We start from the raw sequence: 24,861 nt of genomic DNA, 5'->3' as shown, positions 1-24,861 counted from the left end.
CTTATAACTGATCTGGCTTCAGAAACAACAGCAAACATTCCGATTTCAGGACAGGTTGAACTGAAGAGTGCCTTTCAAACAGTAGCAAAAGCTGCTTTGGGCATGTTTGGTCTGAGCCAGGCCATTTCTCCTGTGGCTGGCACACTCCACACTCTCTACACTAATAGATTTACAAAAGAGGAATGCCAGAAGAATAGCTTTCACTACTGTGCTGTTAGCAGAACAGGGAAAAGGTTTAAAATGACAAAACATCAAACAGGAAGAAAATGTCAAGTCCCTAATTCCTGGACACAGCTGTGGCAGTAAAAATAGCCCTTTCATGACTTGAAGAGAGCAAATGCTTCTGATCTATTAATGCAGAGCTCCTTCCTTACCACTGCAGGCTTTCTGCCACTTCCCTCCCCAGCAGCAAGCTGCTCTTTCTCAGTAGGCCAGGCTTGAAATGACAGCTCCTGCTGTGGATTTCACAAGACAAGATTGTCTTGTTCTTTTCTGCTTAGTATGCTCTTTGGGGGAATGTCATTGGTGGAGGTGGGGAGTTCTTCTTTTCTGATAAGCCAGAGAAAAATCCTGAAGTCTGCAGTTGGGATATAACTAACCATTCATTATACCCAGGAAACCAAACCAGAATAAAGGCGAGGCTGTTGTAGGCCAAAGAAGGGCTGAACTATGTTTATAATCTGCATTTATAGGTGAGCCATAAACAATATATTAGGAATCAGATGAATCTGGAGATGCCGGGGTGTTATGGGATGCGCTTAACAATAAATGTGTCCTAACTATAGTCCCTCTATCAACAAAGTAATTGCACATTTAAGGTCTGAATGGCAGTATTGTAGTAGGTGCCAGAGTTTTTAATTGCATAGTAATTTACATTCTAATGGCTGTTTTCAGCTGCTCATAACCATGGGAAACATTCACCTTTCGGATTACAATTGGCCATGCTTGGTGTCTCCCTGAAGAGTTGGAGTTGGGGATGCCAGTTGCTTATGTTTTGCTTTGTTGTATGGGACTGTATATTTAGGTTTTCCTTTCAACACTTCTGAATTTTGAAACCCCTGTAGAAGTTTTACTCTCAATGAGCGCAGGAGCAGGGCTTAGGTGTCCCTCATGCTCCAGCTGGAGTTGGTGGCTCCATCTGGAGTTGGGACCTAAGTCCCAGGTGTCTCCATTTGGTCTCTTAAAAAATGAGCTATCCCAGTTCAGTGGGCACTTTTGAACATTTTGACCTACATATCATATGCTCCCAGTGTGGGGTGACTTGAGAGCATTCCACACCTCCAGTCCTGTCTGATAGTATTTGTTGTTCTTATCATTATGGTAGTACCTAGGGGTGCCCATCATGGACCCATTGTGCCAGGCACTGTACAAACACAGGCCACTCCCTAGGTTATTCAGTTGGACAGATCTCTGAGTATACCCTATTTTCTGCTGACTCTTGTAAAGTCACTGTGACAGATTCCTCCCCCTGGGAACTGGGGTATGACTGAGCCCTCTGATCTTCCAGCCTGGGCTCCCTCTCTCACTGTGCTGCTGTGACAAGCTGCAGACCTGCTCCCAGTCCTACATTTCCATCAGCATTCACACAGATAGGAACACACCAAGCTGCAGTTACATGCCGAATCTCTTATTAGCCATTGCACAAACTAACAGTAGAAAGGCTAAAGCTGAGTTAACTCTCTGCTCCCTAGGCATACATCCCCTCTGGAGGATAAACCCAAAATTATACCATCTTGCACTGCACAGGGAACTGTACAGTGTAAGATCATAGCATTTCCCCCCACCCCAACATGAAGAGGAATATGCAACAGCCTTTGCCCTTTGAGCTGTGATTTCCCATGCATTTCACACCAACTCACTTGGTTTAGATAGAGCAAAAACAAGTTTATTAACTACAAAAGATAGATTTTGAGTGATTATAAGTGATAGCAAAGAGATCAAAGCAGATTACCTAGCAATTAAACAAAAACATAAACTAAGTCTAAGATACTAGAAAGATAGGATATGAATTAGCAAATTCTCATCCTGGCTGATGATACAAGCAGGCTGAAGATTCTTAAAGGACAAGCTGCACTTGCTTTACAGCTTGGAATCCCCAGTTGTTTCATTCACAGGCTAAATATCTCTTTAGCCTGTGTCCAGCACTTCCCCCAGTTGAGTCTTTTTTTCCTTGGGTGTTTCCAGGAGTCTTCTTGTGTGGGGAGTGAAGAACTGTCAGTGATGTCACTCCCTCCCTTATATTACTTTTGCATATGGTCAGAACCCTTTGTCCCAAACCTCAGTTTGTGTAAAAACACTGACATCCCAAGATAGAGTCCAGAGTCATGTGGTCTCATCACATGTCCTTGCATACCTTGCTGAATCATAACAGCCATTGCTTACAGGCTGTCTGGAGCATTCTCAGGAAGGCTCACCAGGTGGGGGATAAGCTTCTCCTAAGGCCTGTTGTTTTCCCTAATGGCTCATTACCCTGAATAGGCCCTTCCCAACCAGCTATCTAGACTGAAAGCATCTTGCCTAATGGGCATCACCCACATTGTAACTACATTTGAAATACAGATACAGAGTCAATATTTATAATTTCAGATACAAAAATGATACATGCATTCAAATAGGATAATCATATTCAGCAAATCAAAACTTTTCCAATGACACATCATATGACTCATCTTGTACAAAATGCATCATAATTATTCCATAATCATTTCATAATAATATAACTATGAAGAATGTGGGATGCAGTGTCACAGTCACCATGTGAAAATCTCTTGCCCTATTTAGTCCACTCTGTCTTCCACTCAGGTGATCTATCTTCTCTGTGAACAAGGACGTCAGTTTGGTTTCAGTCTTGCTACTCAGTAGTTCATTTAAGAGATTGGTGCCCTTCTACCACCTTTATCATATGAAGCTGTTCACTTTGCTCTCGCAGGACTGAGTGCTTTGCAACTCTACAGAGACTTGGTGTTGTGTGAGCTGATCTTTTTGATGCAGTGTGAGAGAGATTTCACAGGAGTATTTTTAATAAAAGTCAGACTTGAGCCAGACACACCCAGGCTCCCTGCAGCCCCTTGAAAACATGGCTGCTGGAGGAGGGTGCTTTCTGGGACTCCCTCAAAAGCTACTTCCCCCAGGAGTTCCTCACACTGGGGGAGCCAACCTTTCAGCCATTTGTCTTGAGGCTTCTTCTGAGTTTTCAGGGTGGGTAGAGTGGCATAACAGGATGTGGGATTCTGGGCATGCTATTTAATCCTCGGTGGGCAATGGAGATACGAAAGGCCCTGCGGCTTCTGCTGCTCTTTTGCTTTGTGAACCCTGCTTTGCCAAGGAGAACAATACTGTTTGGAGGAGCAATCTGACAATGGCTAGGAGATGTGATGAGGACCTCTGTGGAAATGGCACCAAGAGAGGAGGGAAAACGTGGGTTCTCTGCCACAAAAACCCCTAGGCAGGGAGGGGTGAGGGTCTCTGCTGTGGTGACTTCCAATAGGGGTTTGGATGTGGCCCCATCACGGTAGCATCCAAGAGCTTTTCTGTCTGTACCATATAGTGCCTTGTTTACCATTGGCAGCTGTGACAATAATAATGACTACATGGATCTTTCCATGTTGAGTTTCTCCGAGTGGCTGATTGAAGGCTCTATGCCATGGAAGCAGAGAGGGCCTCAGTGCCAGTGTTCAAGCAGTCTTTGTTAGCAGTAAACTGGGTTGGTTTTCATCTCTTTTCCCCCTGATCTGATCTGTCTTATCTGCTCCTGCTTTTTTAATCCCCACTGCAATCTACAGTTATTAGCTAGAAGGACTCAGCAGGGTCTCTGGGTCAGAGGCTCATGAGGTGGGTGGCTCTTCTCCAAAGCCAATAGATTTTAGGCTTTAAACAAAGTAGTAACATGGCACAAATAGATCTCAAGCAGAGGTTCTCAAACTGGGGCATATGCCCTGCTGGGGGGTGCAGAATGTATTGGGAGTTGGGCATGAGAAACTTTAGGGAGAAAAACTTACTGCATACATTTTACCCACAGCAATGAATAACTAGCAAAGCTGATTACTCCAGACATATCACTAGGGGTCTACTTAAATCGTGGAAAAATCACACATTTTTTGTGGGTTGGTCAGAGCATAAAGAGCAAATTTCATGGATGTGTTCATACAGTTGCATATTCCATGCCGCCCTCATTTCTGCTCTCCAGCTGGTGGAAGTGCTGCCTTCAGAGCTGGATGCCCAGCCAGCAGCCACCGCTCTCCTGACACCTAGCTTTGAAGGCAGTGTTACTGCCAGAAGCAGTGGAGAAGTAAGGGTGGTATGGTATTGCTAGTCTTACTTCTCTGCTGCTGCTGGCAGTGGTGCTGCCTTCAGAGCTGAGTGGCCAAAGAGTGGAGTATCCAGTGTTATCCGAAGCTGCAATGAATATCTTAATTTTTTATGCATCTATCTACTTATGTAAAACAGCCTTTTCTGCCCTAGTTTACATCAAGAACAGACAACGATCTCGAGATGTCTTTAGGCAGAAGGGGGTCTCTGGATAGCTGTCTCAAGCATCCAACCCAGGATGAAATTGCCCTACTCCAAAAAACAGGCACATCCACATACTAGTAACAACATAAAGGCAGTAAGCAGTATCTCACTTAAAATTTACATTACTATATACTTAAATGGCGCTCTTTGAATCAGTGGCTTACTAATTTTAATATTTGGTGAGAGTTACATGTTGATTTGTTTTGTCATCGCTATATTTAGTTGTGTGGCAGGTGGGGGCATAAGCTACTACAGACACAAAGAAGGGGGGGCGCGATCAAAGAAGTTTGAGAACTACTGACTAGAGCTATACTCTTTTGCTGGAGAGCTTGTCTGCTTGTGTGTGTTCAGGTTAGTTCCAGCATAAACAGCAACACTGCAGAGAAATGCCAAGGCTGAACAGCCTTAGGTGGAAGCAGTGAATTTTACTGCTCTCCAGAACATTAAAAATATACGTTATATAAGATAACGATTGTGCTTATTAGGGTACTCAGAGCATCATCCTTCACTGTACTTTAAACATAATTTCTTTTATGTAATAGAACGTTAATCAGCTCTGGGTTTGATATACCTGGATACGAGTGTTGTAACCATGTTGGTCCCAGGATATTAGAGAGACAAGGTGGGTGAAGGAATATCTTTTATTAGACCAACTTCTTCCTCAGACCTGAGGAAGATCTCTGTGTAACTCAAAAACTTGTCTCTCTCTCTCACCGACAGAAGTATTTCCTCAGCCACTTTGTCTCTCAAATACCTGGATACTGTTATTCTATTTATGTATTGCCACAGCTGTGTGTTGAGTTTGCAGGTAAAGAAAAAAACACAGCTACGTCAACGGGCTCCTGGATGAAGTAAGTTTTAAGAGACTTGAAGAAGGAGAAGGTGGAGTTCTGTCTGACTAGTGTGGAAAATGGCCTAGAAATGAGGGCTAGAGACAGGAATAGGGAAGTCAGTGGTTTGGATTGGGCTGAGCAAAGTGGATGATGTGGAGAGTCAAAGCTAGTTTCTCATCTGATGAAGGACAGCAACAGATGGAGTATTTAGTCCAGTTGGGAGGCAAGCTGGTTGAATGCAGCTGCAATGGGTAAAAGTGAAATCTGATTGTTCCTTCCTTTATGAGACAACAAAGGAACAAGAGGTCATTCAAGGAAATTAGTGCCTGGTAACTTTAGAATAAATGCTTCTTCTCCCAGCTGGCAGGCAGCCTCGTGGAATTCACTGCAGCAGGAGGTCACGGAGTTAAATACTCAAGCTGAGTGATGACATTGTATAGACATACAAGCTAGAGAAGGCTAATCAGCTTGTGATTCAGTGCCCACCAGGATTTTCAGGATGAATTCCCCACCTGTGCACCTAGTTGCACAGTTGGGTCGTTCATTATGGGGGCCAACAGGACAAGCATCAGAGCAGCCGAAGAGAGCTCACAGGAGGCCTGGTTTGTGCAAATGAAATAGACCCTGTCTGTGACTCTAGGCACATTGTACTGGGGTTTTGAGTAGCTAAAATTACCCCACTCAGACACATTTCCCACATGTGACTGAAATCCTTACACCCCAAAACAACAGAGACAGGCTGGCTCTTCTGTCTGTGGCGCTCCCAGGCCCAGCTGCATCCCACAGTCTGACTCAGCCTCTCCTAGCAGCACTATTGACACAGAATACTCATGGCTGCAGGACCATCTCAAGGGGGCACTGAAACCCCTGTGCACCCATCACAGGTTTTCTTTTTCCCTGAAGCGGCATATCCTGGCCATGGCTGGGGATGGGATGGTGCTGGTCTGATTCAGCAAGCACTTTGCAGTGCATGTGCTGGGGATTGTGTGGGGCCCAGGGCTGTCCCAGGACCTCATCACCAGCTGGATATGCAGAGATGTCTCTCACTTTGGTGTTGTCTCCTAGGTCGCACTGCACTTGGGAGGTTGGACAACAGTGGCTTCTGGGGGAGATGTTCTGTGTCCAGCCAGGAGGTGATGGGAATGATTAGTCCTTGTGTTTGGAGCAGTGAGGAAACTCTATGCACAAGGGTGTCTTAATTCTGTAGCCACCCCAGTGCATGATATGGAAGCTGGGGGATGACTGTTTTCTTTGAGTGAGCCCCCCCCCCCCCAGCACCCTGGGATTCAGGGTGCTCCCAATTGCAAGCTAAAGCTGGTGCATCACAGGTTATCAAAGTAACTCTCTGTCCTACTGGAACGTGGTTCGTTATTGGATCTGAGAAGACCCACCTAAAGCATTCCTGCCACCTCTGGAGCTTAGGGACTGTGCAGGCACCTGGACTGGGAGGGTCCCTGTGCTCTGCAACAAGCTCTCTTCACACCTCACTGGGGCTAGCTGGACCATTCATGTCTTATATTGTGGCTGCTTTAGTGCCTTGAGTGCAGCTGCAGATAAGGCCTTGGACGTCCTTCTTCCTGAGCAAATGGGCTTGTTGCTCCTCTCTCAGGAAAACAAGTGCAGGCGCCTGCACCTTGAGCCCTCAGTTCCCTGCAATGGGCCTCCAGGAGCCCATCTCCTAGAGAGGTCACAGTTTCTGGGCTCACTGAGGGGATCAGTATATTCAGGTGTTGTGGTCCCCAATGGAGTGTCTTTGCACGGTCAGCCACTTGGAGATGCAGACTGTCCATCCGGAACTCAGACTGGGAGTCCTCCCTGTCCAGCCCTCACATCCTTACCCACTGCAAACTAGCACGGGGGTGCAAGGTGGGCTCAGCGCCTCCCGGTTATCCTCGAAATCCATGAACTTTGTTCCCTTGGCATAGACCCACCTGCGGCCTGTCCCACTGTGGGTGAGAGGAGGAAGAACATCCAGGGCAATCAGTTGAGCAACTGGGACTTCATGTTCAGGGACTGGCTCCTGAGATCAGAGATTGGGCAGTCCATTTGTCAAGCTGCCTACAGGGGCTCAAAAACGTGAGTGTAACCTCAGGGCAGGGCAAGCTTCACCCTCACCATCAAAGGACATTCAGCCAGACACGTTGCCATCTCCTGAGACAGAAAGGCAAAAGAATCAGCCAGCAATCTGTGGTGTAATCCTCACTAGTTCATTACACTTATACTATAGGCCTATTTTCTATGTCTAGGCTGGATTTTGACTGGTAAGTGCTCCAGTTGGAAGATCACCCACCATCTGCCTTATGTGCTGCAGACCACGTCCAGCAGATCCTGAGGCAGGCTGTCCTGTTAAGGAAGGCTGTCCTAGGCAGTGGAAAGAGAGGCAGCATGGTAAAGAGAAATTATTTACCAGTGATGAGTTTTGTCAGAATCCTCTTCCTGTAGCCTATTTCCTTCCCTTCCATCCCAGTTATTTGCTCTTGTGGCTGGATCTGAGATGTGATTTTTCCTGCCTTTGAATTGAACTGAGCAGGAAGTGGGTGGGCAAAACTATTTATAGCCCCTGTGATTGGCAGTCTCCAGTTGCCTCTTTACTGCCTCCTAGGTGGTTCTGTAATGCTCATTGTTACATCTGTTCTTTCTGTTGGATGAAGCAAGAGGACTCCAACTGGAACAACACTTGGTAAGTACATTTTAGCATCACATACCCTTCTGGTCCCCCTCTTGGATGCTGTTAATTTGGAGCATGTTTCATTTCTACTGCCAGAGAGCAGGAGCATAGAGGCCGGCAGGGAGGGCAAAAGGCCTTCTGGAGAAACCTTGTCTATGTGGCTAGAGCCTTTTGCACAATGTAAGTCTGTGCTGGCTGCTTGGAAGGAGCTGTTGTTCCTCATCATGCCCATCGTCCTAGCACTGGATGGGTGGCATGTGGTGGTGGTGGTGAAGAGGTGATTGTCAAAAACACTGTTTCATTAAATTCTGCTGAAGAGCAAAGCAAGATGGAAATTTCTCCTCAACACTCTGTCTCTCCTGTGAAATTGCTATTCGAGACCTCTCCTTAGTCAAGACATCCTGCAATGGTGTTCTAAGCCCATGTGAAGCATGGGATTGGGTAGTTTCAACTGTGCCTCTCACTATCATTTTCATACTGCAAAATGTTGCCACCAAGGGTTAACTGAATAGTATTTGTTAAGAAAACTGACCCGAGGCACTTGGAGAAGGAAGCTCTCCCCCTTAGTACACATTGTATTACCAAAAGAAGATGGGCTGAAGGACTCTTCGATGTTACTGACCAGTGGAGAATTACACAGCCTTCATCAGACTCTCACTTCTTTGCTGAGCCTGGGTTTGGGGGAGCCTGAGTTGGGCAGAGCTAGTCTTCTGTGGTGCTTCCACCTCCTGTCCCCAGCAAATTGGCTGCTGAGCTGCAGCACTCTGCTGACCTGGGGACAGCTTGCTTAAAGTTCTGGCTCAGGTCTTCATAGTGCAGTAGGGATGCACCAGCATGGTTGTGAGGCCTGAGTGTCCATTACAGTGTGGACACTCAAGTGGGGGCCTAAATAAAACAAACACTAAACTAGAGAAGAAAGGTAGACTGCCTCTGTTCCCGGCTAAACCCTGGGGATTATTTTGCCCCATAATCGTAGGTTTGCCCTAGCTAAAGATTCAGTCATTGAGGAGGCCTGTCTCTAGGTGGATTACGGCGGACTTCTGGTGTTGGTGCACCCGAAAGTATCTTGGGCGCAGGCCTGACAATGGGCTCAGGGTTTGTAGGGCAAATAGGTGAGGATGAGGTATCAGCTCGTGCTGGGCAGAGGGGTATCTCTGCTGCTGGCAGTAATGGAGGGGAAAAGTCATGAACAAGTGACTCTTGATTCAGTGTCTCGCCGGAAGTGGTGAAGTCAGGCAACTCAACTGAAGATGTGTCCTGAGTATTGGTATGACCTGGCAGCAGCTGATCTACATGCTGCCACCAGGTGAGATCCTCTGCAGTCCGGACTGTGTAGAAAACAGGTCTCCTTTGAGTGATGACAGTGGCAGGGATCCATTTAGCTCCAGAAGTATAATTCTGAGCCAAAACCAGTTGTTCCAGGCTAAAGGTTCAGTCTTTTGCTCTGGGTGCATGCCTGATGACCTGATCTTGCTGCTGACATTGCACAATTTGTCAGGGTTCAGAAGGTTTCAGCAGATCAAAACAAGTGCACAGCTGTCGTCCTATCATTAGAAAAGGCGGGGATGCCTTGGTCATAGCATGAGGTGTATTTCTGTAGGATAGTAAGAAGGTGTCCAGACGTTTTTGAATAGATAATTGTCCCCTTGCCGATTTCAAAGCTTGTTTCATTGTCTGCACAAATCTTTCAGCTAATCCATTGGTGGATGGATGATATGGTGCTGAAGTGATGTGGTGCATCCTATTTGCCTTCATAAAATTTTAAAACTCCTGAGAGATGAATTGCGGTCCGTTGTCGCTCACACGTTCTGGCAGACCGAAATGACTAAAGAGTCTTTGTAATTTTTGGATAGTACTCGCTGCAGTAGTGGACTGCATTATAGAGACTTCTGGCCATTTAGAATGGGCATCTACCACCACCAAGAACATGCTTCCTTCAAGGGGGCCAGCGAAGTCAATGTGAATACGTTGCCATGGGTTTTCAGGCCAGTCCCACAGGTGTAGGGGTGCCCACTGGGGTGCATTCCTCATACCGTGACCTGACATACAAGCTCTTGCCTTCTCTTCAATAGCACTGTTCAATCCAGGCCACCAAAAATAGCTTCATGCAATTTCCTTCATGCATACAATTCCACGGTGATCTGAATGTAGCTGTTCTAATATCTGTGATCTCAGTGGTGGTGGGATAATGACCCGTCTCTCCCACAACAGACAGCCAGATTGGACTGATAACTCCATCTTCCTGGACATGTAGGTAACAAGGTTGGGTGAGACCAGAGAGGTTCGTCGAGATGTTCCAAGCATCACTAGGTCCATAACTTGGGACAATACTGGGTCAACTCAAGTTGCCTTCTTTACCTGAGTAGCGGTGATTGGTGTATTCTCTACCTGTTCAAAGTAAAAGATTTCCTTCTGGGCAATATCTTGACGTTTGACTGGCAAAGGCAGCCTTGAGAGACCATCCACATTGCCATGCAGAGTGGATTTCCGATGTTTGATTTCATACGTGTGCGTGGAAAGCAACAGTGCCCAACATTGCATACGACTAGCAGCTAATGGGGGAATGCCTGTGTAGGGTCCAAAAATTGAAGTCAGGGGTCAATGGTCTGTGAGAAGAGTAAACTTCTGTCCGAACAGGTACTGATGAAACTTCCAAATTCCGAAAATGATTCCCAATGCCTCACGTTCAATTTGGGCATACTACCAAAAGGAGGCTGCCAGACAACTCTCCAACACCAAATTCTACAGGTCTGACTACAAAAAGGAGGCTGCCAGACAACTCTCCAACACCAAATTCTACAGGCCACTTCCCTCAGATTCCATTGACGAATACACTAAGAAACTGCAACATCTACTCAGGACACTCCCTACACTAACACCGGAACAAATCAACATACCCTTAGAGCCCCGACCAGGGTTATTCTATCTACTACCCAAGATCCACAAACCCGGAAATCCTGGATGCCCCATCATCTCGGGCATTGGCACTCTCACTGAAGGACTGTCTGGATATGTGGACTCTCTACTCAGACCCTATGCCACCAGCATTCCCAGCTATCTCCGTGACACCACTGATTTCCTGAGGAAACTACAATGCATTGGTGACCTTCCAGAAAACACCATCCTAGCCACCATGGATGTAGAGGCTTTCTACACAAACATCCCACACACAGATGGAATACAAGCTGTCAGGAATAGTATCCCTGATGATGCCACAGCACAACTGGCTGCTGAGCTCTGTGCCTTTATCCTCACACACAACTATTTCAAATTTGATGACAATATATATCTCCAGATCAGTGGCACCGCTATGGGCACCCGCATGGCCCCACAATATGCCAATATTTTTATGGCCGACCTGGAACAACGCTTCCTCAGCTCTCGTCCACTCACGCCCCTTCTCTGCCTATGCTACATTGATGACATCTTCATCATCTGGACCCATGGGAAGGAGACTCTGGAAAAATTCTACCACGATTTCAACAGCTTCCACCCCACCATCAGCCTCAGCCTGGACCAATCTACACGGGAGGTCCACTTCCTAGACACCACGGTGCAAATAAGTGATGGTCACATTAACACCACCCTATACCGAAAACCTACCGACTGCAATGCCTACCTTCATGCCTCCAGCTTCCATCTCGGGCACATCACACAATCCATTGTCTACAGCCAAGCACTGAGGTATAACCGCATCTGCTCTAACCCCTCAGACAGAGACCAACACCTACAAAATCTCCACCAAGCATTCTCAAAACTACAATACCCACACGAGGAAATAAGGAAACAGATCAACAGAGCCAGACATGTATCCAGAAGCCTCCTACTGCAAGACAAACCCAAGAAAGAAACCAACAGGACTCTACTGGCCATCACATACAGTCCCCAGCTAAAACCTCTCCAATGCATCATCAGGGATCTAGAACCCATCCTGGACAATGATCCCACACTTTCACAGGCCTTGGGTGGCAGGCCGGTCCTCGCCCACAGGCAACCTGCCAACCTGAAACATATTCTTACCAGTAACTGCACACCGCACCATAGGAACTCAAGCTCAGGAACCAATCCATGCAACAAACCTCGATGCCAACTCTGCCCACGTATCTACACCAGCGACACCATCACAGGACCTAACCAGATCAGCCACACCATCACCAGTTCATTCACCTGCACATCCACCAATGTAATATACGCCATCATATGCCAGCAGTGCCCCTCTGCTATGTACATCGGCCAAACTGGACAGTCGCTACGGAAAAGGATAAACAGACGCAAATCAGATATTAGGAATGGCAATATACAAAAACCTGTAGGAGAACACTTCAACCTCCCTGGCCACACTATAGCAGACCTTAAGGTGGCCATCCTGCAGCAAAAAAACTTCAGGACCAGACTTCAAAGAGAAACTGCTGAGCTTCAGTTCATCAAATTTGACACCATCTGCTCAGGATTAAACAAAGACTGTGAATGGCTTGCCAATTACAAAACCAGTTTCTCCTCCCTTGGTTTTCACACCTCAACTGCTAGAACAGGGCCTCATCCTCCCTGATTGAACTACCTCATTATCTCTAGCTTGCCTGCATATATATACACCTGCCCCTGGAAATTTCCACTACATGCATCTGACGAAGTGGGTATTCACCCACGAAAGCTCATGCTGCAAAACGTCTGTTAGTCTATAAGGTGCCACAGGATTCTTTGCTGCTTTTAATTTGGGCATAGTTAGTTTCTGCTTTGCTTAGAGTTCATGAAGCAAAAGCTACAGGTCACTCTTCTCCCGAAGGCATAATGTGTGACACAACTGCTCCAGCTCCATAAGAGGATGCATCGCAGGCCAATAGTAGGGATAAGGATGGATCAAATTGCATCAGAACTTCAGAATTTAGCAGTTCATCCTTAGCTTTGTTAAATGCAACATCACAGGCTTCAGTCCACTTCCAGGCCTTGTTCTGCCCAAGGAGCTCGTGAAGTGGTTTTAGCAGTGTAGCTAACTGTGATATGAACTTTCCATAATAGTTCAATAGTCCTAGAAATGAGCAGAGCTGGCTAACATTTTGAGGAGGGAGTGCCTCGAAAATAGCCTTAACTTTTGCAGGGGCCTTATGAAGACCGGTAGCATCAATGATGTGTACCAAATATTCAGCATAGGGCTGGAAGAATTCACACTTGTCTTTGCGGACTCATAGGCCATACTCTTCCAGTCTTTGGAGGGTAGCCTCTAAATTCTTTAGGTGATCCTCCTCATTCCTTCCAGTGACTAGGATGTCATCCAGATAGCACTGGACTCCTGGCAAGCCACACAAGATCTGGTCCATAGCCCTCTGGAACAGGCCAGGAGCAGACGTTATTCCGAAGGGTAGGCGACAGTATCGATAAAGTTTCTTATGCCTCACAATAGTCAACAGCTCTTGGGACTTTTCATCAACATGCATCTGTAAATACACTTGACTCAGATCAATCTTACTGAACTTTGTCACCCAGCCAGGCGTGCAAAGAGGTCATCAATGCGGGGAAGCGGGTATTGCTCTGCACACAACACTGGATTGACAGTGACTTTAAAATCACCATAAATCCAGAGGGAGCCATCTTTCTTTAGTGGAGGAGGGATTGCTCAGTGGTTTGAGCATTGGCCTGCTAAACCCAGGGTTGTGAGTTCAATCCTTGAGGGGGCCACTTAGGCATCTGGGGCAAAATCAGTACTTGGCCCTGCTGGTGAAGGCAGGGGGTTGGACTCAATGACCTTTCAGGGTCCCTTCCAGTTCTATAAGATAGATATATCTCCATATATTTTCTTCACTCCTGGAACAATAGGAGTTGCCCATGGGCTATGGGTAACTGGTATTAGGACTCTATTTGTGACCAGGCACTCCAGGTCCACTTAAACCGTTGGCCTGATGGCATATGGCACAGTTCTGGCTTTCAGATATTTTGCTTGACTGTCAGGTTTAATGTTCAATGTCACAGTGATTCCCTTCATACTTCCCAGATCCTCTCCAAAAACAGCAGCATGTTTCCTTAGTATAGCAGGCAGACTGGTTTCTACTTTAGTCATTCAGTGCACTTCTGCTCCATTCAGCCGGATCTTCCTAAGCCAAGACCTACCCATTAAGGCTGGGTAATTACCTCTCACCACAAACAGTGGCAATTTAGCAGCCTATCCATTGAGCTCCATCTGAACATCACTAGTGCCCAGCATGGGCACAGCTTCTCCCGTATATGTCTTCAGAACTGTTTGTGTTGCCTTAAGCAGAAGGTGCTGTAGCTTTTCTTTATACACAGTCTCAGAGACCTGCGAGACGGCTGCACCGGTGTCCAGTTCCATGCGTATAGGTTTGCCGTCCAACAACAGCGTTACCTAGTATTCATGTGAGCCCACTGCCAAAGACAAAATGTGGAGTGGGTCTTTTTCTTGTGATGAGGTATCTCCTTGGTCATCCTGGGTCTGCTCTAGGGTATGCAGATTTCCCTTTTTGGTCGGCCAGACCACAGGCCTCTTTTTCTTTTGTTTACAGGCACACTCAATGTGTCCCTTTTTGCCACAGTGTCAACACACCAAATCCTTACACCAGCATTCTGATGCATGGTGACCCAGCTTACCACAGCAGTAACATTCCTGACTCCCCACAGTTTTGTGGGTAGGTTCTTGTGACACTTTATGCACCCTAGGGGATGCACTGATGGATTGCATCTCCTTTGTTGCCAGTTCCATAGAGACCTCAATGTCAACAGCCTTCTGTAAGGTAAGTTGAGCCTCTGTCAATAGGCAATTCCATATAGCTTCACTGTGCAGGCCACACACTAACCTGTCACGTAGGGTATCATTTAGTATCTCCTTAAATTCACAGTGTTCTGCTAGCTTTCTCAAAGTTGCTACAAATTGTACAACTGTTTCATCTTCTTTCTGGTCTTTTTTGTGGAACCTATATCTTTCAGCAATGCTCAGTATATACATGCCACTGCACTATAGTCTCCTCAGAAGGTTCCAGTGGCCCTGTAAGTGTAGCCATGATTTTAGTTTCAGTTTGCACAGTCAGCAGCAAAAAGGTTTTTTTTGTGCCTTAACTTCTACTTCCTTCTGTTGCTGGGGTAGCAGAGATATCCCACCCTCATCACCACGTTGTTATATCCTTGGGGGCAACAGTTTTAGGAAGAAATCACTGGAGACACAGAGAGCTGTAAACCTTAAAAGCAGCCATTTATTGCCACACACTGAACTAACCAAAAACCAGCCAAAACTGGCTAGGCTATCCCCTAATAATATAACTCAGTTGTCATAACAACAACAAGATTCTATTACTATGACAACTAAATACACAACCTTTTGTGCATCTGTTTGTCCATTTCTATCACTCCCATCACCATGGTAACCTTCTCCATTTCAGAGGGTTATTTTTACTCCCAATTCCTGCTGCACCATCAGTCTCCTGGGGTCACAGCTTACTCCTTCTTAGGGGGGGCAGGCTATAATCACGTGAACTAATGGAGCTTCTTGAAAAGCCAACTACTCAGCAGCATTAATTGCCCCATTCTCTGACGTTAACCAGAGTATCAGCAGCTGGGGCCAGTTAGAAACGAAATTCAAACAAGAGCTGCAGTGTCTTCCTTATGGGGTGCCATGCAGAGAGGGAGTTCATCATGCTGCCCAGTGTCTTCTGCAGCAGCGCAAGGGGTGCTGCTGACCTTGGGCTCCAAAGAGAATCTTGCTGAGGGTTCCAGCAAGATGCACCATAGGACTCCAGCAGGATTTGCTCAGCCCTGGAAGATTTTTTAATTTGGTGGCCTCAGGCCTCAGGCCTCAGCTCTGAGAGTCCTGTGGGTTTATTGTGGTGCATTTCTGGAGCTGGGAACAAATGTAAGAAGCCAGTGAATCGGACTCTAGTATATGGAAAAGGTCAGGGCTAGTGTGCAGCCTAGTGCCTCCTCTCCAAGAACATTTGAGGACAGAAAGAACTGGCCGAAGAAATGGGGCAGCCAGACTCAGGTTTACTCTTGCAAGTGGGATGGTACAAGCAAATCCCATCCTTCCCTCAGCTGCTTTGCTGGCTGTAAGGTCACACACACACACACACACACACACACACACACACACACACACACACACACACACACACTGCTGTGGTAGTGAGTACACTGGGGGTTGGCAGCTCAGAGAGCTTTGAAATCTTAAACTGACAAAGGGAAATGCCATTTAATGTAGACATCTGTAGCGTAACAGGTCTGGAGGCAATGAACCATCACAGAGAAAACTAGTTAAATGGCATCATCATGCCACATCTTGGCTAGCAGAGAGATTGTGGGGTCATAGGGTGTGGAAGTCGTCATCCCAGTTTAGAGCTGTCATTAAAGGCAAGAACCACTGAGGCTGAAACCTTTGGAGAAGAGCTCTCCTCCTGCCTCTAGGAGAGTGGAGAGGATGCCACTTGTGGCCAGCTACACCTAGCCACATTCACACAAAGAGGTCCCTCACCCAGCTGTCATTCCCACGCATGTCTCCACCATATCGTCATTGTGAGAGGTATGGCCACTTTGGGCTCATGCCTTGGGCTTCTTTCAGTGGAGACATCCCACTCCCCTTGGAGACTTTTGGCCTCCCCTTTGAGCACTCCACATTGTGATACATCCTCCCTGCATAAGACTCTCCCTTAATTTACCAATCCTCCCTCCACACACACAAACACACCACAAGGACATCCAGCCCCAATACTTGTGTTCTCCACTTACTGTTCATATCCCCGCCTGAGTCACCAGCTCCCCCTTCCACTCTCCACGCTGCTCCTAGGAAGGAATAGAGGCTTGTAAATGTAAGTAATGTGCATTTAAGAAACAAAATATATTTGTGTGACTAAGAACATGGTGCTGCTTCCATTTCCTCCTCCCTGTAGGCAGAGCAGAGAGAAAAGATAAAATACCATTGTATGCTAGAGCAGTGTTTCTCCACAACCAGTCTGTGGACTGACGCGGGTCCCTGGCAGCCTCCTTGCCAGTCCCTGAGATTTCCTTGACACCGAATAGTAATATTTAAAATGTAAAGTTTTTTTGTATTTGCATTTTACATCACTGGATTCATTCAATTATTCCTGAACACTAACAAATAACAAATAAATAAACGAACCAGCTGGGTTGACATCAGTTGCCATGGTGTTGATATCAGAACCAGTCAGAAGAGTGGGTGGCCACTCAGGGAGCTATGGTTGGAGGGGGCGCGTGGCACAGCAGGGCCAGGGCCTGGTGTGTCTTGGGACTAGGGCGGCACTGAGGCCTGGGGAGTCAGGGGGCAGCAGGAGCAGAGCTGGAGGCTACAACCTGCCCCGGCTGGGCGCTCCAGCAGCCCCATAAGTCATTGCAGGAGCACACTAGGTCTGGAGTGCGGAGCCCTGGGGCCAGAGGCAAGTGTGCATGGTTCTCCCTCTGTGGACTGGCCTGGCCACTCCAGCCAGGGACTGTGCATGGCTGGAATGGGGCAGTGCAATGGGGGGTGACAGCTGCTCCTCCAGGGCCCTTGGTGTGAAGTTAAGCGTTGAGTTGGCCTCCCGTCCCTACAGCCCTGCTGCTCTGTGTGCGTGCCAGACACAGGGCTGCATGCCCAGGCTCTCCCCTTTCTTTCTTCCCTCCCTGCTTTAGTCTCTCACTGAGCGCTGGGCTCCATCTTCTCCTGCTTGGTGAGTCTAGGGGAGACAGGTCCCAACGGGACTCTGGGATAGAGACCAGAGCTCTTTGTCCTTCTGACACCTCAGGACCTAGGCTCCCCCAGCCTCCCTGGCAAGTGCCCCAGTGAGCAGAGGCACCATTTGGGGAGCATCCCCCTGAGTTTCATACTATAGCACAGTGCAACAGTAAATGAACCACTGCTCTGCGCTCTCAACAGTGGAACCGGAAGCCCTTATTTGTGGAAACTTATGTTGGCAAATCTACTGTAATATTTTCTTTCCAATTATCACTTCAAAATTTTTTCATCTTTCCTTTTTATTAAGCTACTGCCAAAACTAATTTCTTCTCTAATTTGTTAGTTACGCCATGTTTTAGAAAAATGTTTGAGGGGAAATTCAACTATATTAGACTTCATAATTTTTTAATGAGAAATGAGATATACAAAATTAAGAGTGTGTATGTTTGCGTCTAATTTTTCAGAAGGTAATATAAATGAAAGTTTAAAAGTACTGTATGTAGGTGTGTGTTGGTGATTGGTGTGACATTGAAAGGACAACGATATGGAGCAAAATATTCTGCATGAATTTTATTTCTGAATAAAGTTATTAGTTCTTTTATTAAGGTTCCAAAAGTGATATAAGAAAGTAAATGCAAAGTAATGCACACTGGAAAACATAATCCCAACTATACATACAACATGATGGAGTCTAAATTAGCTGTTTCCGCTCAAGAAAGAGATCTGGGAGTCACTGTGGATAATTCTCTGAAAACATCCACTCAATGTGCAGCGGTAGTCAAAAAAAGCGAACAGAATGTTAGGAACCATTAGGGGAAATGGAGGAGTGTGAGCACTTTAACCAAGTGCAGTTTGAATTGTGCCTAGAGTACCAGTAAGGAAATCAGTGTCATTCACTGCACAGGCACTGTGGCTTTGTCTTGATTAGGATCAAAAGGTGTGTTGTTAGAAAGTGTTAGCTGCTATAGTCTAACAAACACATTCTAAGTCTAGTGTAGACAAGGCAGGTTTGGGGTTAACGTCTACAAGAAAATATAGAATCATTGCTGAAAAGTTTTGTAGATAACACTGGGGGGGGGCTGTTAATAATGATGGTCGTCACTGATACAGAATATGATAGATTACCTGGTAAAAAAGGGTGCCATCACATAGCATACAGCCTTATACAAGCCAAAGCAAGGTCATGCATTTAGGAGCAAAGAGTGTAGGCCATACTTACGTCAGATGGGGCTGCATCCTGGATATCAGTGACTGAAAAAGACATTGAGGTCATGGGGTGGTAACCAACTGAAGATGAGCTCCCAGCACAGTGCTGTGGCTAAGAGGGCTAACATGACTGTAGGTGTATTAGGCAGGAAATGTTAAGGAGTAGGGTGTGATATTTCCTCTGCACACAGCACTGGTGAGACCATTCGTGGTTACTGGGTACAGCTCTGTTAGCCACACTTTTAAAAAGCTATTGCAAAATTGGAGAGGGTCCAGAGAAAAAGCACAACTGTTTTTTGAGAGCTAGAATATACGCCTTCCAATGAGAGACCAAAGGAGCTCAGTCAGTCCTATCAAAGAGACAAATGAAAGACAACTTGGTTATAGGTACTTTTACATTGCAGCTGGGCATGTAATTTTCAGCTCATGTGGATGAAACTGTGCTAGCTGTTCTCTAGCTAGTTGGTTAAACATATATGTGAGGAGGATGCAGTGGTATGGCTTCAGCACTGGCTGCACAAGCGTGTACCAGGGGAATCAGGTGGGTTTGTGCAGCGTCTGCTAAAGCCTGTGTCCGTCATGGCATTCTCTCTGCTACTGTTAGCTAGCTAGCTAGAGTTCAGCTGGCACAGGTCCGTCTCCATGCACTGCCATCACATCCCAGCTGCATCAGAGACATACCCTGTGAGCCATAGGTAATTACACAGGAGTCGTTAATCTAACAAGCAGAAGGCACACTAAGAAGTTATGGATGTTGAAGACAGAAAAATTCAAATTGGAAATAAGATACAGGTTTTTAAGAGTGAGGACAACTGACCAGGAGCAGCTCCCCAGGGATGAGATGGGTTCTCCATTGCTTTGAGTCTTTGAGTCACGACTGGGTGTCTTTCTAAGAGAGAGAGAGAGAGACCATAGTTCAACCGCAGGTTGACGGACTGGATGCAGGAATAACAAGGGGAAATACATGATCTGTGTGATGCAGGAGGTCAGACTAGATGAGCATGATGGTCTCTTCTGCTCTTAAAAAGCTATGGGTCTCTAAGCCCAGAAGCAATTTTTCCCTGGACCTAATAAGTGCAGGATGCTCCCTTTTAGGTGTTTTGCCAACACCAGATCTGGCTTCAGTTTGAAATAGGGTGACCAAATAGCAAGTGTGAAAAATTGGGATGAGGCAGGAGGGATACTAGGGTTCTAGACAAAGCCCCTACTATCGGGATGTCTGGTCACCCTAGTCTGAGGCATGGGTGGTTCCAGGTCTTTCTCAGGAGTGGGTCCCAGTTACTCCCCTCCACCCCCATTTCCCAGTGGGTGAATAATAGCAGGAAGGTTGTGCTGCCTGGATGGGTAACCTGATATGAGCTCCTGGAAAGAGAAATGTCTGGCCTCCTTGCTCTGATCAGGAGATAACTCGCTGGAGTCTGTTTGCAAAGGAGTAATTGTAGGAACCATGGCACCCTGCACTGGTTGGAAGAGAGATAAATGAGAGATAGATGAGATCCTATGGGATCCTTAATACACAGGTTGGAACTCCTTTCCAGCCTGGGACCACCTCCCCAGTTCAGTCTTTGTTCTCCAGATGTGTGTACGGGTGTTGAGTTGTGAGGGAAGAGAGGCCAAGTAATGATATCACTTCCCCCTTTTATAGCTTCTTCCAGTTTGCTGGAAACATCGTTTGCTATGACATGCATCAAGCAGTGTCCATTGTGTACATGCTATCTCTGAGGTCTCCATTGTACACAGTGCCTGGGACAGTCCTTGTGAGCGTGTGGATTCCCCTTAATGGGCAATCAACACTGTCTAGCCTCTACATTGTTGTACTTGAAAGGCTGGTTGTAGGTGTTTCCAACCTCACAACATATTCCAGTAACATGCACATAACAAAACTTCATAACTCCACATACAATAGCACATACAATCCAACAGATATTAATGTTCAACAGATCAAGACTTTTAGAATAACACCACCCATTCATATGGTGAATATGGGAATGCCAGGGTATTTCTTTGGGGTGCAGAGTGTTATACCCCACTGCAACTTTAGAGGGGCAGTTCCTCGGGCCCCCCACTGGTCCTGACACAGCCTTGCCATGAGCAGCTCTGGCTGTGTGAGAATCCTGGGTTCGTTCATTTCTCCCAAAGTCTTGGCAGCTCAAACTTTGAACTTAAACGCTCAAGGAGAGATTCTTCAGCAAAGCATGATCATTCTCAGCTGCTTGCTGCAAAGTGCAATGCACAAACATCAGCCTTCTGCCATCTCATCCCCTTTGGATACAGAGTCTGAGGTGGCATCCTCCCATGTGTCGGGACAGGACAGTCACCCCTTCCACCCTGTGCCATTCTCATTGCGAAAAGATTCCTCTGGCTCCTTGTTATTTCCTGCCAGGTCCACTTCCTCAGCTGCAATCCTCATTGTGCTTCTCAGTCAGGGAAGTAAGCTCAGCTGCCTGGCTCAGCAAAGTGGGGCAGAGATCCTAGGATCTGTGCCATGTGATCTGTGGCTGAGCCCAGCACAGCAGAACACGCATCAGCAGGTTGTCTCTGCTGTATCTGGTGGTGACACCCTTGCATGAGCTGGGAAACAGACATCCATGTATTCCCAGGACACAAGCTGAATTCTTCAGCAGAGGGTGCATTTCCAAAAGCTATGTCTACACTGCATACCTTACAGTGGCACCTGTAAGGTCTCCCATGTAGCCACTCTTAGCTGGCAAGAGAGAGCTCTCCTGCAAGCAAAATAAAACCACTCCTAATGAGGGGCAGTAGCTTTGATGGAAGGAGAGCCTCTCCCACTGACAAAGTGCTATCTACACTATCACTTTTCATCTGTAAAACTTGTGTCAGTCAGGGGAGTGGTTTTTTTCACTCCCCTGATCGATAAAAGTTTTACTGACAAAAGTGCAGTATAGACATAGCCTAAGTCTCATTACCTCCCAGACCATAGCAATTGGGCTCAGTACTCTGGCAGGGGAGGGATCTTCCAGAGGATATGCCACCCCATGCTTCAGAAAAGCAGGAGCACCTCTCAGCACAAATGAGAAGAGAAACAGATGGGAAAGTAACTTGGCATCATGCTTTGTGCTTGCTACCATTGGAATGAGCAAAATGGGAAGAGATTTCTATCAAGCATGCACATTTGCAAATGTGTGTGTCAGAGAACATGACAAGCAGTTCTACCTGCTTATTCAGAATGAGAGAGGGTGGCCCCCCACTGGAGGAGGGTCATGGGAAGCAGATATAATAGGCCAGGGAAGGCTTAGCCACTCCACACCTGAAGCCACCCTTCCCTGAGATCCCCACTGCCTCCTCCAAAGCACTCTGGGGCCAGCGTCTTGGAGGATGCCTTCAGGGGAAGGAGGAGCTAGCACTGGGGGAGCTGGCAGCTCAGCCCGGCACTGGTGGGGGTCAGTGGCTCGGCCAAGAGAGGGACTTCAGAGCTGGGAGAGGCTGGTGACCAGGGAACCAACCCAGTGCTGGACAGGCCTGGTGCTTGGGGGCGGGGGGAGGGTTGGGAGTTGGCGGTTCGACCTGACGCTGGGGCCGGCCTGGCACTCGGGGAGGCTAGAGGCTTGGCCTGGTGCTTATGGGAGAAAGGGGCAGGGGGGCCAGCGAAGGAGGATCAGCCCAGTGTGGTGGGGGTGGGCAGGTGGGCTGGAGCTCCTCCAGTCATGGGGGCCAATCAGGGCTTCTGCTTTTACGGGGGTGGAGAGGTTCAGGGCTCTGGCATGCAGGGGGGGTGGGGCCTTGGGCAGAAGGGATGGGGCTGGTGGACTAGTCTCCCCAAAGCTGGGGTTCACCCACCACCTATGAGGAGGGTACATGTCAGGGGAGGAAAAGTAGCTGGTTTTCAGATGTGACGTGTTATGCATGCCACAGGATCCTGCAGCCTCTGTGCGTAGCAGAGAGGAGACAGGATTCAGCTCTAATCCTTATAAAGATTCTTTTTCGAGGCTGCTGGAAGCAGACAGACCCTGCGGCTCCCTCTGGCTGCCCAGCTCCCTGACTAACACTGCCCGGGTGCCTAATGTCCCTAAATCCTAACCTGGCCCTCCTGCTAGCATCACTACAGACCCTAAGCTTTCAGTGTCATTACACAGGCTCCCTGTGAGATAGCTGGCCTCTCTTGCTTAATACTCTGTAAATGGACACCTCTCGTCTTTCCCATGAGTGCACGGCTTTCAGCAGATACATGACTGTGCCCTGGATAGTGATTGTCCTGATGGCGGTCGGGAGCAGTGTGATTTCAAGAAAGCAAGTACCAGAGAGCTGTGACACACTTGGAAGCCAAAATGAAGCATCTGGGATTAATAAATGGTTAAGATTAGCTCCAGGTATGAAGGGAGCTATTGACCAATTGATGTATTAGAGCAAGGTGTGTCTGCAAGCACCTCTCCTAGCCCATCCAGGCCAGGCATTTGTGCTGGGAAAGGAACCAGAGATAGAAGAAGTTGTAACACCTCATCTCCATCTCTAGGTCTGCAGACACATCCAGCATTCAGTGCAAGCGCTTCCCAGAAGGGTGGTCTCTCATTAAGGCAAAATTCCTTTAAATAAGTGACTTGTTCCCCAGATGCAACAGCAAGGTCTGAATCAGACAAACCAGCAAATGCTGGTTATTTTCCAAAAGCTGCCCCTGAGCTGCACAAGCAGACTGGTAAGTTGTAAATTTTTGTAATATGTAAATTGCACTTTCACAATAATGCGATTGCTCTTCAGTACTTGTCTGAGGTGAACTGAAAAATACTATTTCTTGTGTTTATCATTTTTATAGTGCAAATATTTGAAATAAAAAAAAAATATACAGTGAGTACTGTACACTTCGTATTCTGTGTTGTAATTGAAATCAATATACTTGAAAATGTAGAAAACTTCCAAAAATATTTAAATAAGTATTGTTATTCTTTAACAATGCAATTACAGTTATGATTAATCATGTTTTTTTAATTTCATGAGTAATCGTGATTAATTTTTAAATCATGTGACAGCCCTAGTTAAAACTCAAAGAAAACATAGCATTTGAAAGTATGAAAATGTAGTGCTAAGGCCTTCAAACAACCTTAACTGTGCCCTGCAGACATAAGAACAGCAGTATTTGGTCAGCTCAGTGGTTCCTCTAGCCAGTATCCAGTCTCTGACAGTAGCCAGAGGGAATGAACAGAACAGGACAGTGTTGAATGATCCATCCCATCATCCAGTCTCAGTTTCTAGCAGTTGGAGGTTTAGTGACACCCAGAGCACAGTACAAAGTGTACAGTGCTCTCTTTATATTATTATATTTGATTACAAATATTTGCACTGTAAAATGATAAACAAAAGAAATAGTATTTTTCAATTGAACCTCATACAAGTACTGTAGTGCAATCTCTTTATCATAGAATCATAGAAGATTAGTGTTGGAAGATACCAGGAGGTCATCTAGTCCAACCCCCTGCTCAAAGCAGGACCAACACCAACTAAATCATCCCAGCCAGTGCTTTGTCAAGTTGGGCCTTAAAAACCTCTCAGGATGGAGATTCCATCACCTCCCTAGGTAACCCATTCCAGGACTTCACCACCACCCTCCTAGTGAAATAGTGTTTCCTAATTTCCAACCTAGACCTCCCACACTGCAACTTGAGACCATTGCTTCTTGTTCTGTCATCTGCCACCACTGAGAACAGCCTAGCTCCATCCTCTTTGGAACCTCCCTTCAAGTAGTTGAAGCCTGCTATCAAATCCCCCTCACTCTTCTCTTCTGCAGACTAAACAAGCCCAGTTCCCTCAGCCTCTCCTCATAAGTCATGTGTCCCAGCCCACTGATCATTTTTGTTGCCCTCCGCTGGACTCTCTCCAATTTGTCCACATCCTTTCTGTAGTTGGGGGCCCAGAACTGGACGCAATACTCCAGATGTGGCCTCATCAGTGCCGAATAGAGGGGAATAATCACTTCACTTGATCTGCTGGCAATGCTCCTACTAATGCAGTTCAATATGCCATTAGCC

At 46.7% G+C, this 24,861-nt stretch overlaps 1 protein-coding gene across 1 annotated transcript in view; it reads left to right on the top strand.

Annotated features, from left to right (window-relative positions):
- Positions 1 to 24,861, top strand: part of BSN (bassoon presynaptic cytomatrix protein) — a 446,730-nt gene that overhangs the window by 323,591 nt on the left and 98,278 nt on the right.

The sequence above is a fragment of the Gopherus evgoodei genome, chromosome 7 (genome assembly GCF_007399415.2).
Source record: "Gopherus evgoodei ecotype Sinaloan lineage chromosome 7, rGopEvg1_v1.p, whole genome shotgun sequence".
Lineage (NCBI taxonomy): Eukaryota > Metazoa > Chordata > Testudines > Testudinidae > Gopherus > Gopherus evgoodei.
This window is presented reverse-complemented; position numbering and strand designations above follow the sequence as displayed.